The sequence below is a fragment of the Lolium rigidum genome, chromosome 6 (assembly GCF_022539505.1).
Source record: "Lolium rigidum isolate FL_2022 chromosome 6, APGP_CSIRO_Lrig_0.1, whole genome shotgun sequence".
Taxonomy (NCBI): domain Eukaryota; kingdom Viridiplantae; phylum Streptophyta; class Magnoliopsida; order Poales; family Poaceae; genus Lolium; species Lolium rigidum.
Window position 1 is genome coordinate 284,454,113 of NC_061513.1, and position 17,768 is coordinate 284,471,880.

The following is a 17,768-nucleotide window of genomic DNA, read 5'->3' on the forward strand; positions in this document are numbered from 1 at the left end:
CCACCATCATCACCGCCATCTCCACCGCTGGACATCGTCACCGCTGTAGCAATTTGGGTTTGATCTTGATTGTTTGATAGGGGAAACTCTCCCGATACTGATTTCTACTTGTTGTTGATGCTATTGAGTGAAACCATTGAACCAATGTTTATGTTCAGATTGTTATTCATCATCATATCACCTCTGATCATGTTCCATATGATGTCTCGTGAGTAGTTCGTTTAGTTCTTGAGGACATGGGTGAAGTCTAAATGTTAGTAGTGAACTATGGTTGAGTAATATTCAATGTTATGATATTTAAGTTGTGGTGTTATTCTTCTAGTAGTGTCGTGTGAACGTCGACTACATGACATTTCACCATTTATGGGCCTAGGGGAATGCATCTTGTACTCGTTTGCCAATTGCTTGGTTGCCGGAGTGACAGAAACCTAAACCCCCGTTGGTATATCGATGCAGGAGGGATCGCAGGATCTCAGAGTTTAAGGCTGTAGTTAGATTTATCTTAATAACTTTCTTGTAGTTGCGGATGCTTGCAAGGGGTATAATCACAAGTATGTATTAGTCCTAGGAAGGGCGGTACATTAGCATAGGTTCACCCACACAACACTTATCAAAACAATGAAGATTAATCAACTGTATGTAGCGAAAGCACTAGACTAAAATCCCGTGTGTCCTCGAGAACGTTTGGTCATTATAAGTAAACAAACCGACTTGTCCTTTGTGCTAAAAAGGATTGGGCCACTCGCTGCAATTATTTCTCTCGCATTTTACTTACTCGTACTTTATTCATCTGTTACATCAAAACCCCCGAATACTTGTCTCGTGAGCATTTACAGTGAATCCTTCATCGAAACCGCTTGTCAACACCTTCCGCTCCTCGTTGGGATCGACATTCTTACTTATCGAAGATACTACGATACACCCCCTATACTTGTGGGTCATCAAGACTATTTTCTCGGCGTCGTTGCCGGGGAGTGAAGCGCTATTGGTAAGCGGAATTGGTAAGGAAAAACCTTTATCGTTTGTGCTGATTTTATTTCTGCCTGCTGCTATAAGTCATTATGGAGAGATCTTCTCTTCAACTTCTATTTGGGAAATCTACTACTACCGCAACGGTAGTGGATGAGGCGCCGGTGAGGAAGTAATACCATATAAAATACCTACGAAAATTATTGAACATGTTATGGATAACCGCTATGAAGGGGATGGAACTGTCCATCCCGGTGATCATTTACTGTTTTTGCATGAATTATGCGGGTTATTCAAATGTGCAGGTATTGCTATGAATGAAGTTAGGAAGAAACTATTCTCTATATCGCTGTCTGGTAAAGCGGCGCATTGGTATAAATTGCTAAAGAATGGTGATTCTCTTGATTGGGAGGACATTGTGCCTTTATTTTATTCCAAATTTTATCCTCCAAGTGAAATTCATAAAGATCGGAACCGCATATATAATTTCTGGCCTCATGATGGAGAGAGTATTGCCCAAGCTTGGGGGAGATTGAAGTCTTTAATGCTCAAATGCCCCATTCATGAGCTTCCTGGTAATGTTATTATTGATAATTTCTATGCAAGACTTTCTTTTCAAGACAAGACCTTGCTGGATACTTCTTGTTCTGGATCATTTACGTGCAATAAAGAAGAGTTTAAAAGGGACCTTCTTGATCGGATCCAAGAAAATACTGAAGGTTGGGAGAACGACAAAGATAGAGAATCAGGTCTAATTTATGATTATAAATGCATTGAAGCTTTTATGGATACTGATACATTTCGTAATATGAGTGCTACATATGGTCTTGATTCTCAAGTTGCTGCGAACCTTTATAAAGCTTTTGCCTCTCATTATGAATTGCCTAAGAAGAATTTTGATAAGTATCATGAACCGTATAAAGATAAAATTGATTCATCTATTAATAAGTGTGTTGTAGTTGAAACTCGCTGATCGTGTTATTCCCGAAGCTTATATTGAAAAAACTCCTTTTCCTGCTAAAATGAGGGAGTACTCGTTATAAATAGTGCGGTTCATAAAAGTGAAAAGAAACCTATAGAACCCGAAGAACAAATAAAAGTTGAACCCGCTATTGCAATAGTTAAAGATCTTGTGACTCGAAAATGTGGAGGATGGTCATATTATTTTCCGTGAAGATGTTTCTAATATTGTTTCACATCCTAATAAACCCAAACAAGCTAGTGTTCCTATGCTATCCGTTAGAATTGGTGATCATTGCTATTATGGTTTATGTGATATTGGTGCAAGTGTTAGTGCTATACCTTATGAGCTTTACACGGAGATTATGCACTGAAATTGATTCTTGTGAACTTGAAGATATTGATGTGGTTATTCAGTCGGCTAATAGAGAAACTATTTCTCCAATTGGTATTGTTCGAGATGTGGAAGTTCTATGTGGTAAGATTAAATATCCTGCTGACTTTTTGGTACTTGGTTCTGCTGCTAGCGATTATTGTCCTATCATTTTTGGTAGACCTTTTCTAAATACTTGTGGAGCTATTATAGATTGCAAGAAAGAGAAAATTTTGACTAAATTTTCTGGTGAATCTTATGAGTTTAACTTCTCCAAATTTACCAAAACTCCTTATAAAGCTGATTTACCCAGTAATGATTTTAAAATGGAGCAGTGTGCATCTATTGTTCTTTTTCCTAATAATCCTTTGCAGCAACATTTGGAGAATAGCGAGAGTGAAGTTTTTAGGAAAGAAAGAGATGAGCTTGAGGAGATTTTCTTCGCCAACCTATTCTCAAGCATGATTTACCGGTGGAAGACTTGGGTACAACACCGCCACCAAAGGAAGATCCTGTTTTTGATTTAAAGCCTTTGCTCGATAATCTTAAATATGCTCATATTGATGATAAGAAAATATATCCCGTTATTATTAGTTCTAAGCTTACGGAGTTTGAAGAAGAAAGATTATTGCAAATACCGAAGAAACACCGAGGTGCTATTGGCTATACTCTTGATGACTTGAAGGGGATTTCTCCTCTATTTGCCAACACGCCATTAATATGGAAGATGATGCGAAGCCCGTTGTTGAACCTCGGCGTCGTCTAATTCCTAAGATGAAGGATGTGGTAAGAAATGAGGTATTACGACTTCTTGAAGCTGGTATTATATATCCTATTGCTGATAGTAGATGGGTTAGTCCTGTGCATTGCGTTCCTAAGAAAGGAGGAATGACTGTTGTGCCTAATGATAATGATGAGCTCATACCTCAAAGAGTAGTTGTAGGTTATAGAATGTGCATTGATTTTCGAAAAGTTAATAAGGTTACTAAGAAAGATCATTACCCTTTACCATTTATTGATCAAATGCTAGAAAGATTGTCTAAAAATACTCATTTTTGCTTTCTTGATGGTTATTCGGGTTTTCACAAATTGCTCGTTAAAGCTAAAGATCAAGAGAAAACCACTTTCACTTGTCCCTATGGAACTTATGCTTATAGGCGTATGCCTTTTGGTTTATGTAATGCTCCCGCTACTTTTCAAAGATGCATGTCTCGCTATTTTTCATGGCTTTTGCGAGAGTATTGTAGAGGTATTCATGGATGATTTTTCTCGTCTATGGGAATTCTTTTGATAGTTGCTTGCGAAACCTTGATAAAGTTTTGCAGAGATGTGAAGAAACTAACCTTGTTCTTAATTGGGAGAAATGCCACTTTATGGTTAATGAAGGAATTGTATTGGGACATAAAATTTCCGAGAGAGGTATTGACGTTGATAGAGCTAAAGTTGAAGCCATTGAGAAGATGCCCTATCCGAGGGATGTTAAAGGTATTCATAGTGTTCTTGGTCATGCTGGGTTTTATAGGAGATTTATTAAAGATTTCTCCAAGATTTCAAAGCCTCTTACTAATCTTCTTCAAAAACATGTACCTTTTGTTTTTGATGATGATTGTAAGGAAGCTTTTGAAACTCTAAAGAAAGCCTTAACAACTGCTCCTATTGTTGAACCTCCTGACTGGAATTTACCATTTGAAATTATGTGTGATGCTAGTGATTTTGCTGTAGGCGCTGTTCTTGGACAGCGGGTAGATAAAAAATTAAATGTTATTCATTATGCTAGTAAAACTCTTGATGCTGCTCAAAGAAATTATGCTACTACTGAAAAAGAATTGTTAGCTGTAGTCTTTGCTTGTGATAAATTTAGATCTTATATTATTGATTCAAAAGTTACAATTCATACTGATCATGCTCGCAATTAGATACCTTATGACAAAGAAAGATGCTAAGCCGAGGCTTATTAGATGGGTACTTCTTTTGCAAGAATTTGATTTACATATTGTAGATAGGAAAGGTGCTGATAATCCCGTTGCTGATAATTTGTCTAGATTGGAAAATATTGCTTATGATCCTGTTCCAGTTAATGATAGTTTTCCAAATGAACAATTGGCTGTAATAAAGGTGAGCTCGCGAGACAAGTCCTTGGTATGCTGATTATGCTAACTTTATTGTTTCCAAGTACTTGCCTCCAACCTTTTCAGCTCAACAGAGGAGGAAATTCTTTTATGACTTGAGGCATTATTTCTGGGATGACCCACACTTATATAAAGAAGGAGTGGATGGTATTCTGCGAAGGTGTGTTCCCGAATATGAACAACAAGAGATATTGAGTAAATGTCATGGTAGTGCTTATGGAGGACATCACGCCGGAGATAGAACCGCGCAAAAGGTTCTACAATCAGGTTTTTATTGGCCAACTCTCTTCAAAGATGCAAGGAAGTTTATTTTATCTTGTGATGAATGTCAAAGGGTTGGTAATATCTCCAGACGCAATGAAATGCCTATGAATTATACTCTTGTTATTGAACCGTTTGATTGTTGGGGATTTCACTTCATGGGACCTTTTCCCTCTTCAAAAGGTAACACTCATATACTTGTTGCTGTTGATTATGTTACTAAATGGGTGGAAGCCATACCTACAAAAAGTGCTGATGGTGAGACCTCTTTAAAAATGCTTTTAGATATTATTTTTCCTAGATTTGGAGTACCTAGATATATTATGACTGATGGAGGTTCTCATTTTATTCATGGAGGCTTTAGAAAAACTCTTGCTAAGTATGGTATTAATCATAGAATTGCTTCCGCTTATCACCCTCAAAGTAGTGGTCAAGTAGAATTATCAAATAGAGAAATTAAATCTATCTTGCAGAAGACCGTTAATAAATCTAGAAAGAATTGGGCTAGTAAATTAAAAGACGCACTTTGGGCTTATAGAACTGCTTATAAAAACCCCATGGGAATGTCACCTTATAAAATGGTCTACGGAAAAGCTTGTCATTTACCTTTAGAACTAGAACACAAAGCTTATAGGGCTGTTAGAGAATTAAATAAAGATCCTAAACTTGCCGGTAATAAGAGGTTGCTACAATTAAGTTCTCTAGATGAATGGAGAAGTGAAGCTTATGAAAATGCTAAACTCTTTAAAGAAAAAGTTAAAAAATGGCATGATAGAAGGATCATCAAAAGAGAGTTTAATATTGGGGATAAAGTCCTATTGTATCGGTCTCGTCTCAGATTCTTTGCAGGGAAATTACTCTCGAAATGGGAAGGACCATATGTTGTTGAGGAGGTGTATCGTTCAGGAGCAATTAAAATTAGCTCTCTCCAAGGCAATGCTACGCAAGTGGTGAATGGAAAAAGACTCAAGCATTATATCTCGGGTGATTCTTATAATGTTGATGTTGATATTATTCAAGTGGAAACACTCGGAGGCTTTCATCAAAGGACAAATTGACAGTCCGCCGTAACTCGACTTTGAATAGGTAACAATGATCGGTAATGAAAAGTTCGCGATTTACTTTCTGAACAATATTTTTGCAGTTTTTGGGAAATATGAAAAATTACGAGATCGAAACGGAGTGGAAAAGACGCACGAGGGCGTGCCACCACAGGCCGGCGCGGGCCCCAGCCTGGCCGCGCCGACCTATGGTGGCACCGCCTCGTCGCCCCTTTCCGACTCTGGTTCGACCTGGTACTTTCCGTTTGTTCTGAAATTTTTTATTATAAAATCCCCCGGACCCCTAGAGGTCCGTATATCGTTTTCTCGACGTGTTTTGTTTCGAGCTGTTTCTGCCAGGATCTATTTTCAATCTTGGAGCACCATGGCCTCCGACAACAAGGGCAAGGGGCCCTCGAAGGAAGAAGTGAAAAGGGTGTCGTCAAAACAAGAGCAACAAGCTGTGGGGAGTAATCAAGTCTTGGTGGGATCTGTTGATACTCGACGTTCTTTCTCTCATAACTTGCGGTGGACCTTTACCCCCTGCTCTTGGCCTCGACTCTTTCCATGTGCTCGGAAGAAGCTCTACGGACTACCGATGAGTTTTGTGGTCAATACTTGGGCTCTAAGAAGAGAAGTGGAGATACTCAGGGAGGAGAATCACCGACTCCGTAGAATGTTGGGATATTACTTGATGCCCGTCACAGGTTCGCCATCGCCGACTTCAGATAACAATGAATCTCTTCGAGACTTAGTGCAGATTTGCCAAGCTGAGAAGATGAAGCTGAAGGAGATCTGTAAGAAGCGCATGAGGAATTCATCACCACCATCGCCAAAGAAGTAATCCATCATCGGTATTGGCATCCCCTTGGTTTGTTCCAAGCTTGGGGGAGTGCCGTGGTATCACATCATCACTACCTTTTACTTTTTACTATCAAGTAGTGTCATATCATGAGTAGGGAAGTTATCGTATAAGATGGGTTGCAGAGTGTGGAAGTATCTCTCCTTTAGTTTGTCTATGTATCCCTTGGTGTGAGTTATCATTATGGAATATTAATGAGAAGTCTTATCATTTACATATTGCACACCTTATTTTAGTTTGCAATTTCTACTATATGATTGATCTTGATTTTAGTATTGGTACCACTTTGGAAGCATTGAGTAAATCTATTTGGTTTTGGCAAACTTAGCAATGGTCAATAGCAACAACACTTTGAGTTTAAGAAGAATAGAGGAAATACATGTAGAAGATATTATTATCTTTCTTATCAGTTCTTAGCTTAGTATTCTAAAAGTTAAAACTGTTTGTGCTTACAAGTAAGATGCATGATTGTTTCTATCACATGTATATTTGTTTGTTTCCCTCAACTCCTATGCTTGCTATTTAACCTTGCTAGCCAAAGACATGTACTGAGAGGGAATACTTCTCGTGCATCCAAACCTGAACCCAAACCTATGCCATTTGTGTCCACCATATCTACCTACTGCATGGTATTTTCTGTCATTCCAAGTAAATACTTCATGTGCTACCTTTAAACAATTCAAAACTTATTACTCCTTATTTGTGTCAATGTTTTATAGCTCATGAGGAAGTATGTGGTGTTTTATCTTTCAGTCTTGTTAGGCAGCCTCCACTAAAGGACTAGTGGCTTCATCCACTTATCCTATAATTTTGCAATAAGAGTTGGCAACGGGGTTCCCAGCCCCAATTAATCAACTTTCATTAATAATTCTCTTCACATGTTTTGCCCTCATTCATCAGTAATCAACTTAATTTTGCAATAGACACTCCTCCATGGTATGAGATTGTTGGAAGGCACCCGAGGATTCGGTTAGCCATGGCTTGTGTAAGCAAAGGTTGGGGGAGTGTCATCCTTAAATAAACTAAAGTACATGTGTAAACAAAAGAGAAGAGGGATGGTCTACCTTGCTGGTAGAGGTAACGTCCTTCATGGGAGCCGCTCTTTGGAGGTCTGTTTGGCAAGGGGGTTAGATTACCCGCTACCAGTCGTTGACAACAACAAACACCTCTCAAAACTTTACTTTTATTCTCTTTATATGATTTCAAAACTGAAAAAGCTCTAGCACATGATTTAATCCCTGCTTCCCTCTGCGAAGGACCTGTCTTTTACTTTGTGTTGAGTCAGTAAACCTATTTCCCTCCATCTCAAGCAAGCATTTGAGTTGTTGTGATCAAACTATTATATTGTGATTTGCTTCATCATGTCTTTACTCTTTCTTGTTTAGTACAAGTTTTACCCTGAATGAATATAGCTTTGAAAGTCATCAATGATTAATATGATTGAGTATGCAAGTTTACCATAAGTTTTAATATGAGAGCGCTGCTCAATAGATAAAGTATAATCTGTTAACCTGTTCTCTGACCAAGAACAAAGTTTGCCATCACCAATTATGATTTCTTATGCACCTTTATTTGTGATTACCTTACACTTGTTTCAAGATTGAGTTATATGAGGAAGTTGTTTACTATAATGTCTTGTGTGAATGAATATGATGCTTCTTGTCCGTATTTTATTTATCGACTCTTCACTCCATAAACATGTGGACCTGTTTACGTAGTTCAGTTTCGCTTGGGGACAAGCGAAGTCTAAGCTTGGGGGAGTTGATACGTCCAATTTGCATCACTATTTTATATCATAATTTGCTGTTATTCATTGATATATTTCATATTGGGACACAATACTTATGTTATTTCATCTATTTTGCATGTTTCATGATTATTCGGAGATTGAGCACCGGAGCCAGGATTCTGCTGGAAAAAGCACCGTCAGGATGCAATATTTCGGAAGATCAACTCGTGGAAGGGAGTTTTACCAAAAATCCTATTTTTCCGGATGACGAAGGAAGCCGGAAGGGGAGTCGGGTGGACCCAAGGTGGGCCCACACCATAGGGCGGCGCGGCCCATGGCCTGGCCGCGCCACCATGTGGTGTGGGGCCCCCTCGGCCTCTTTCGCCTCCTTTTCTTCGCGAAACCCTTCGTCCCGAAGACCTAAGCCACGGAGGAATCCTCACGAAGGGTTACAGCCGCCTCTGCGGGGCGGAGAACACCAGAGAGAAAAGAGCTCTCCGGCGGGCAGGAATCCGTCGGGGAAATTCCCTCCCGGAGGGGGAAATCGACGCCATCGTCACCGCCATCGAGCTGGACATCATCTCCATCACCATCATCATCATCTCCACCATCATCACCGCCATCTCCACCGCTGGACATCGTCACCGCTGTAGCAATTTGGGTTTGATCTTGATTGTTTGATAGGGGAAACTCTCCCGATACTGATTTCTACTTGTTGTTGATGCTATTGAGTGAAATCATTGAACCAAGGTTTATGTTCAGATTGTTATTCATCATCATATCACCTCTGATCATGTTCCATATGATGTCTCGTGAGTAGTTCGTTTAGTTCTTGAGGACATGGGTGAAGTCTAAATGTTAGTAGTGAACTATGGTTGAGTAATATTCAATGTTATGATATTTAAGTTGTGGTGTTATTCTTCTAGTGGTGTCGTGTGAACGTCGACTACACGACACTTCACCATTTATGGGCCTAGGGGAATGCATCTTGTACTCGTTTGCCAATTGCGGGGTTGCCGGAGTGACAGAAACCTAAACCCCCGTTGGTATATCGATGCGGGAGGGATCGCAGGATCTCGCAGTTTAAGGTCTGTGGTTAGATTTATCTTAATTACTTTCTTGTAGTTGCGGATGCTTGCAAGGGGTATAATCACAAGTATGTATTAGTCCTAGGAAGGGCGGTACATTAGCATAGGTTCACCCACACAACACTTATCAAAACAATGAAGATTAATCAACCGTATGTAGCGAAAGCACTAGACTAAAATCCCGTGTGTCCTCGAGAACGTTTGGTCATTATAAGTAAACAAACCGGCTTGTCCTTTGTGCTAAAAAGGATTGGGCCACTCGCTGCAATTATTTCTCTCGCATTTTACTTACTCGTACTTTATTCATCCGTTACATCAAAACCCCCGAATACTTGTCCGTGAGCATTTACAGTGAATCCTTCATCGAAACTGCTTGTCAACACCTTCTGCTCCTCGTTGGGATCGACATTCTTACTTATCGAAGATACTACGATACACCCCCTATACTTGTGGGTCATCAAATTGCATTAAGTATGGTGCGTAATGTAATCAACACAAATATCCTTAGACAAAGCATCGATGTTTTATCCCTAGTGGCAACAGCACATCCACAACCTTAGAACTTTCTGTCACTGTCCCAGATTTAATGGAGGCATGAACCCACTATCGAGCATAAATACTCCCTCTTGGAGTCACAAGTATCAACTTGGCCGAGCCTCTACTAGCAATGGAGAGCATGCAAGAACATAAATAACATATATGATAGATTGATAATCAACTTGACATAGTATTCAATATCCATCGGATCCCAACAAACACAACATGAAGGATTACAAATAGATGATCTTGATTATGATAGGCAGCTCACAAGATCTAACATGATAGCACAATGGGGAGAAGACGACCATCTAGCTACTGCTATGGACCCATAGTCCAGGGGTGAACTACTCACACATCGATCCGGAGGCGATCATGGCGATGAAGAGACCTCCGGGAGATGATTCCCCTCTCCGGCAGGGTGCCGGAGGCGATCTCCTGAATCCCCCGAGATGGGATTGGCGGCGGCGGCGTCTCCGTAAGGTTTTCCGTATCGTGGCTCTCGGTACTGGGGGTTTCGCGACGGAGGCTTTAAGTAGGAGGAAGGGCAGGTCAGGAGGCGTCACGAGGGACCCACACACCAGGGCCGCGCGGCCAGGGCCCAGGCCGCGCCGCCCTGTTGTGTCGCCACCTCGTGGCCCCACTTCGTCTCTCCCTCGGATTTCTGGAAGCTTCGTGCAAAAATAGGACCCTGGGCGTTGATTTCGTCCAATTCCGAGAATATTTCCTTACTAGGATTTCTGAAACCAAAAACAGCAGAAAACAAGCAATCGGCTCTTCGGCATCTCGTCAATAGGTTAGTGTCGGAAAATGCATAATAATGACATATAATGTGTATAAAACATGTGAGTATCATCATAAAAGTAGCATGGAACATAAGAAATTATAGATACGTTTGGGACGTATCACCGGGGTAGACATGGACGGTGCCGGGGGAGACGCCGACGCAGCTCGCGCCGCTATCACCTTTTGGCCGATGCGTTCGCGGTACATCTCGTGCCACGCCCGTGCCAAGGGGTCCATCTTCTCCATGTCGGCCATCAAGATTTTCGATTCTTGAGACATTTTGGCCAACGATAGCTGTGTCGCTTCGTTGTTGGCCTTCATGGCAGCGGCGTGAGCTTCCATCTTCGTCGCCTCCACCCTCTCCCTCTCCAACTTGATGTTGACGTCATGCAACGTTCCAGTTTGAACACATGACTGTAAAAATGCAGTTTTATTCTCTGCAAGACTAAGCTCCAATGGCCGAATCAGAGTTCACAGATAGTGTTTGAGGGTAACCACGCCCTACACAAGTTACAGGAGCAGCGGCATGGCGGGAACTCGAACTACACTCCCAATTAGATACGAACTTGCACATAGAAGCATAAGCAGAGCCTGGTGAGTGGTGACTCTGGTCTATGCTTCGATGTGCCCTCCATCGTCACGCTTCTCTGCCCGCCCTCCACGGCCTCTTCCTCCCCCGCCGCACCCGCAAAGTAGGGGCTCGACGTGGCAATGGCAGCGGCGTCCGAGCCGTCCACCTGGATGGCGAGGTCCCTGCCGGCGCTGTGCAGCCCCAGCACCGTGATCTTCTCGATGACGAGCCCCTTGTGCAGACTGTAGGTCCCCACCGACACCTGCGCTAGCACCGTCACCTCCTTGCCGCAGCACACGGACGCGTGGAACCGGGCGTACGTCGCCTGCCCCTCAGCCAGTACCATGTTTTTTTTTTGACTAGTGACTACATGTTTGAAAATCCAGTATTTTGAATGCTATGAAACATAGAAGGAAATTTTCAACGGAGTAAAAAATGTATTTTGGGTGATTTCTTTCATGGCTTGTTTGTTCTTTCAGAAAGATTTTTCATCGTTGTTAGTGCAACAAAGAGGTGCAAGTGCAAAACATGACAATGTAGTGATTTTTAAAGAAACTAGGACTTGGTCGGGCAAGGCCAAATCGGCAGGCCACCTGCAGACCATGACGCGGTCCACCGAGCTCGCGGACATGTACCTCTGTCGCCACCGTGTCCTCGAGCTCACGTCCAAGCGTCGCAGCTGTGCGCCTAAGGGCATCTCCAAGCGCGCGACCTAAACCGCGCCCGCGCGTCCGTTTGGGTCGAGCCGGACAAAAACGCGGCCCAACGCGGGGACGCACCGCAAAAGCGGACGGCCGCGGCGTCCGGAACGACGCAAACCCGGCCCAAATCTGGGCTAGGTTTGCGTGACCGCGGATGGCACGCGCCGTCCGCTCGCGTCCGCGCGGCCGATCGCCTCGTCTCCCTTGGGCCCACCTGTCGGTGACCAGGGAGACTATTAAATGGGGACTGGAGGGGATCTGGCCCTCCACTCCAGTCCCCACTCCACTCCCCGCAGCGAAACCGCCGCCATGGCCAAGCGACGGTTCGCCAACGACGACGAGGCGAGCAGCAGCCGCCGTCGCCCGCCGGCGCTGCGGGCTGCGGGAAGAAACCCAGGCGGCCTCCAAATCGGAGAGGCCGCCCGCGGCGGTGTGGCATTGCCGCAACCGCCGCCTCTCCTGCTCGAGCCGAAGCCCGAGTCCTCGGAGGAGGACCCGGACCTCCGCGCCGCGCTGATGATCTCGGCGGCGGAGGAGGAGGCGCAATGGCCGCACCTCCATGCGGCCATTCGCACCTCCGAGATGGAGGAGGCGGCCCGGCGGGAGGTCGAGGAGGCGGAGGGCTGGGAGCTCTACGCCCAGGCTCGCCAGGCGCTACGGGAGGAGGAGGAGGTGGCGCGGCGGGAGGAGGCCAGGTGCCGCGCCGACGAGGAGCGCCGCTAGGAGCAGCGGCGGCAGGAGGACAGGCGCCGCGCGGAGCAGCGGCGGCGCGCCGAGAGGCCGAGCGCCGCGCCCGGCAGAGAGGCGGCGGCCGCCTCGGGGAGGAGGCGCCGCTCCGTGCGCCGCCGCAGCGTCCGGGTGGCTCCGGACCCCCACTCACCGTGGGAGGAGGCCCCGTGGTCTCCGTGGCCGGAGTCCCCGGCGCGGTCCAGCCCACAACAGCGCGTCGCCGCCCGGGGACGTCGTCCACGACGACGACGTCGCCGACGACGCCCACAGGGGCTAGGCGGTGCACCGGCGGCCACCGCGCCGCCGACCAAACCCTAATAGAGGGTTTTTATATTTGTTTAAATTTAAAAGCCCATACAGGGGCTTCTTTTGTTAGTTTTATTTGCCCAAAATAGGGCTATGTACAAATTTGCCCAAAATAGGGCATATGTTTAATGAAATTTCGTTTAAATTCGCATTTTGTTCAAATTTCGTTTAAATTGGCCCTATGCGATGCGTCCGCGCGTTGGGCGCAGCGCGCGACCCAAACGGACACGCGGATACGTGGCGCTGTCCGCGTGTCCGGGCGGCGACCCAAACGGCCCAAAACGGACGGCCCAGCGCGTCCGTTTGGATGGCGCGGTTGGAGATGCCCTAAAGCCATGCACCCTGTGCTCCACCACCCCGTCCCTGGTGATGACCGGCGCTCCCCTTATCATGGTCGGCCATCTCGTCATCATGGCAGGGCAGTAGGCGCGGTCGCACCGAACATGGTCGGCAGCTAGCCGTGTTCATGGTCGGCCGATCGAGTCCTAGATTTAACAAATTTCAATTCATGTATTATTTGTGATTTTTTAAAAAACATAAATCATACTCCCTCTGTTCCATTCTATAGTGCTTATAGTTTTTTGGCACGGAAATTAGCGCAAGAGTTTTTTTACACGAAACCCTCTGGCTGAACGATTTGAGTTTAGACTAAAATTAGAAAAATCGATAACTTTCTAACTTACCATAACAAATCCCACAAATCTGTCTGGTTGACTCTCCATATATGCGCAGCTAGGTTTAATTAAGAAAAGAAAAAACATTAATCTAAGCAATCCTTGTGGGCATGCATTAGGAATCTCAATTAATTGTTTCCTATTTTGTATGGATTTTTTCATGCATGTCGTGTGGGAGGGAGTGGTAATTGAAAAAACCAAGCTACAACCTTATATTTTGAAACAAATATCAAAAATTTATAGGCACTATAGGTGGTGTATCATTTTGACATAAAACATTGAAGCAATCCTACCCGTAGATCGCTCACAGAATACCATCCCACGTTGCTCGAAAAAAAAGAAATTTATTTAATACGCATCAAACCACAATTAATAAAATAGACAGGTTAATCTGATAAAGTAGAATCTTATTTATTGTCTATCAAGCCAATAGAATAATCAACCTGCAGCGAAGATATCAATGTGGGCAAGAATCTTATTCCCCTAACCTGCAGCGAAGCCGCCGCCGTTCGCCTCTACGACGCCGGGACATCCCAGGGCCCTTGCCCCGATTTCTCCCCTACTCCTCCTATAGCTATCCGCACGCCTAGCACCTCGCGGCTAGGTGGTGCTGCCGCGCGGCATCAAAGATTGGACCGTGCCTCAGTATCGGTTCCGCCTCGATCGCACGAACGTCTGCCTGATCAAGCGCCACAGCGGCCATGGAGGAAGCAAAGTGCCACCGTTGCCTAGGGAACCTGAAGACCAGATGTTAATGTGGGTAATACTAAAATTTCGTCTTTGTTCATTTTTAACTGGCATTTAGAGGGCAATCTTATTGATATAATCCAGTTACTGCATTTTTTGTGTGACATGGCTGCATTACTGTATTTTGCAGAAGCATCTATTGTTCAGGAATGCCCCATGGAGCTTACTTTTCGTTTCAGGGTTCATCAAGTAGGGCTTCTGGAGCCATCCACTATGGCTACTTATTCAAGTTAAAAGATCATATTTACAACAGAATTTGATACCATGGTAAAATTTCCATGAGTTTCGTTGGTTAGAAGAACACATGTAAAAAAAATTACGCGTATTACTTCTTTCCTAATTCTGGTTGTCAGGAAGTTTATGTCAGTTTTTAGTCTGAATAATACATGTAAACGGAAAATTTTGCTTGTACAATTGTACTTACAGGTTTTGATGTTAAGATCGATCTCTATCTGAATCTGTGCATCTGTTCTTCATGTACTTGATGCAGGATCTGCAGGTACTCAATCATGCTATACTGCTCTCACATGTATTTTATTTATTTATGTTGTTTTGTGTCTGGTTCAGGAACATATTGTTTACTTCTTTTTGTTACGTGTATTGTCACACCAGGGTTTTGATGCTAAACATTTTATCCAAAGTTCACCGTCCTTGTATTCGAATTTTACAGTACTTGGCAATGGAAGAAACTGTCAAATCGTGGATGGGGAAATTGGCCAGCGTGAAGTTACCATAGGCTTATGGTATTCCTCTTTATCACCAATTTAGGTGCTACCCTAGCTAAAGTATACAATGGCCGACTGGCCTGCTCCCTTTTGAGTCAGTGTTTGAAATTAGCATTGTTCCGTACATACGTCTCATGTTTTATACCTTCTGAAATTTTAGATATATTGCCTTGCAATATGTGCTCAGGAGTTTCTTACTTTTATGAATATTCCACCTTAAAGGTTCACTAATTTGGCTTGGTAGATCAGTCAAAATTGATCCAATTGCCTTGAAATTTTCATGAATTATTCTGTCAGTATCACGATTGGTTGCTTTACAGGAATTTGTCGATCTCCTTTACTTTTTAGTACAAGAAATTTTGTACCAGGACGATTCATGATAGAAAAGTAAGCTATCACTGAAGTTAAAGACCTATAGGTATCTATCTTCTTCCCTGTTCATTGCCCATGATGATTAATTTGGTGTATGAGTCTCAAGCATTGTTCACATTCTCCAGTGGTGCAATATGCTCCACCTCTCCATGCTGGGTATCCAAGATTGACACAAGCTCCAGGGTAGCAACGAAACTAGACATAGTGGAAGGGAATAGAGAGTTGCTGCACAGGAGCCTCAAGCCTTCAGGTACCATGCTCGGACTGACCTGCAAATCTTCGGAGATTTGTGCTTGAGGTTTCCACATGGGGCAAGGTAAATTTGGTTACATTGGTATATGAGCTGTAACTATTACTTGGATTCGGGTAGAGTAGGTTAATTTCTTTAAGTACATGAAAAAATGTAGGCACAGATATTTTTATTTTACTTCCACTTGTGAATATGTACTACTATTCACATAGCGAGACAGGAATATGTTCTATTAATTTTCATGCTTGAAATGGAGAATGCTCATGCTGCACAGTGTGGTTTAATTTATTTAATCTATCAAAATGTGGCAATGTAAAAATACAAATTATGAACATATTAAAAAATGGTCCGTTATCTGCTTTGTTCCTGATTACATATGATTGTTAGCAGCATGCTGATCCTACTTGATTAAGAACCAGCTGAAAGAAGTGTCATTTATTCTTGAAAGATCAACTTGCTATATCTTTGCCTAAAATTCTGAAAACTGACCAGGTTACAGAAGAATAAGAAGCTAGCAATCATGCTACTACTCAATTCATATGTGATTTTCTCCAAAAAAAATTCATATGTGGTTTGATGAAGAGATGCTCGTGTTTCATCCTAGAAGAAAATTAAATAAAGACCTTGGTTATTTGTGTATGCGACCAATTTTATTTTGCGGTTTTGTGAGATTTTTTATTTAGAGATTGATTTGTGAGTTATATCTACATATCTAGCACGTCCACCAGGGAAAATTATTTTTTTATTAGTTGATTGTAATCTTTACTATTATATTGGAGCTGGGGATGGTGTCACTTTGACATCAAACATTAGAGAAATCAGGACCGGTAAATTGACCTCAAACACACCCACCAAACATTGAAAGAATCATAGCCCTCCATCCCATGTGCGTCCATCCCATTTAAAAGTGGGTGACGACTTGGAAATCAATCGCCTGTTAAGGAAGAATATTGTGTACCAAATAATCAGGCCATAACAGTAATTTAAAGGATTGCTAATCTTTACTATTATATTAGAGTTGGGGATGGTATCACTTTAATATCAAACATTGGAGAAATCGCGACCGTTAAATTGACCTCAAACACACCTACCAAACATTGAAAGAATCATAGCCCTCCATCCCGTTAAATTTAAAGGATTGTTAAAATCACGGTAAAGCAAAACGCTGCAATTTAAAAGCCACCACGCGAAACAGAGTAGTATTGTGGATTTGATGCATAATTAATGTGTAAAATCTCACCGCGTGCTACCCATCCGCATGGGACACCGGCCTTCTCCCTCCCTGCTCTTCTTCGCTTGCTAGGGTTCTACCACGCGCTGCCGCCGTCCGATCGATCCAATCTCACATACGACACTGCCGACCACCCCCTCATGTGTACTGCATCACCATCCTCGCTGACGGCAGCGATAGAGAGTCGAAGGCGGCATGCCCAGTGCGTCGAAGGTGGCATGCCCACAGGGACGGAGCTGCCTTGAGGCCACTGGGGTCAGCTGACCCCCATGAAAAATACAAATTGCTTCAATAATTAGTATTAGCAAGTATTGATTTATAGAGGGTGACCCCAGTGAGATAGACAGATTATAGTGCTGACACTAGTGGTTTTATTTTCCAGCTTCGTCCCATGCCAACGGAGGAGACCGGTACCAGCGGAGTACAAGTAGGGCAGAAGTGATGTTGGAGCCTTGGATGAGCCAGGGGCTTGCCGTGTCCACGATCACGAAGAGTCGAAGGCGGCATGCCCAGCCAACTCGTTCCTTACAAGTTTCAAGTTCAAGAAATTTGTGGTCTGACCATATATATCTGATTTTCTGCTTCATAATTTTCTTACATTGTCTAATTGGTGGAGCTAAAAGATTTCTGATTGTTACTAAATCTTTTTTTCTTCTCTCATTTAGCTTGTGCTTGTGCGTTTTACTATATCAGATATACTTGTCTCTCCACGTGGCAGCCAAGGGCAT

The 17,768-nt window shown here is 43.3% G+C and overlaps 1 long non-coding RNA gene across 1 annotated transcript; it reads left to right on the plus strand.

Moving 5' to 3' along the window:
- The first annotated feature begins 14,373 nt into the window (after positions 1-14,373).
- LOC124659469 lies at positions 14,374-17,557 on the plus strand. Its single transcript, XR_006989590.1, has 6 exons — positions 14,374-14,471; positions 14,593-14,729; positions 14,889-14,961; positions 15,133-15,605; positions 15,685-15,875; positions 17,423-17,557. It is a non-coding gene; the product is annotated as an uncharacterized LOC124659469 (long non-coding RNA).
- Positions 17,558-17,768: the final 211 nt, after the last annotated feature.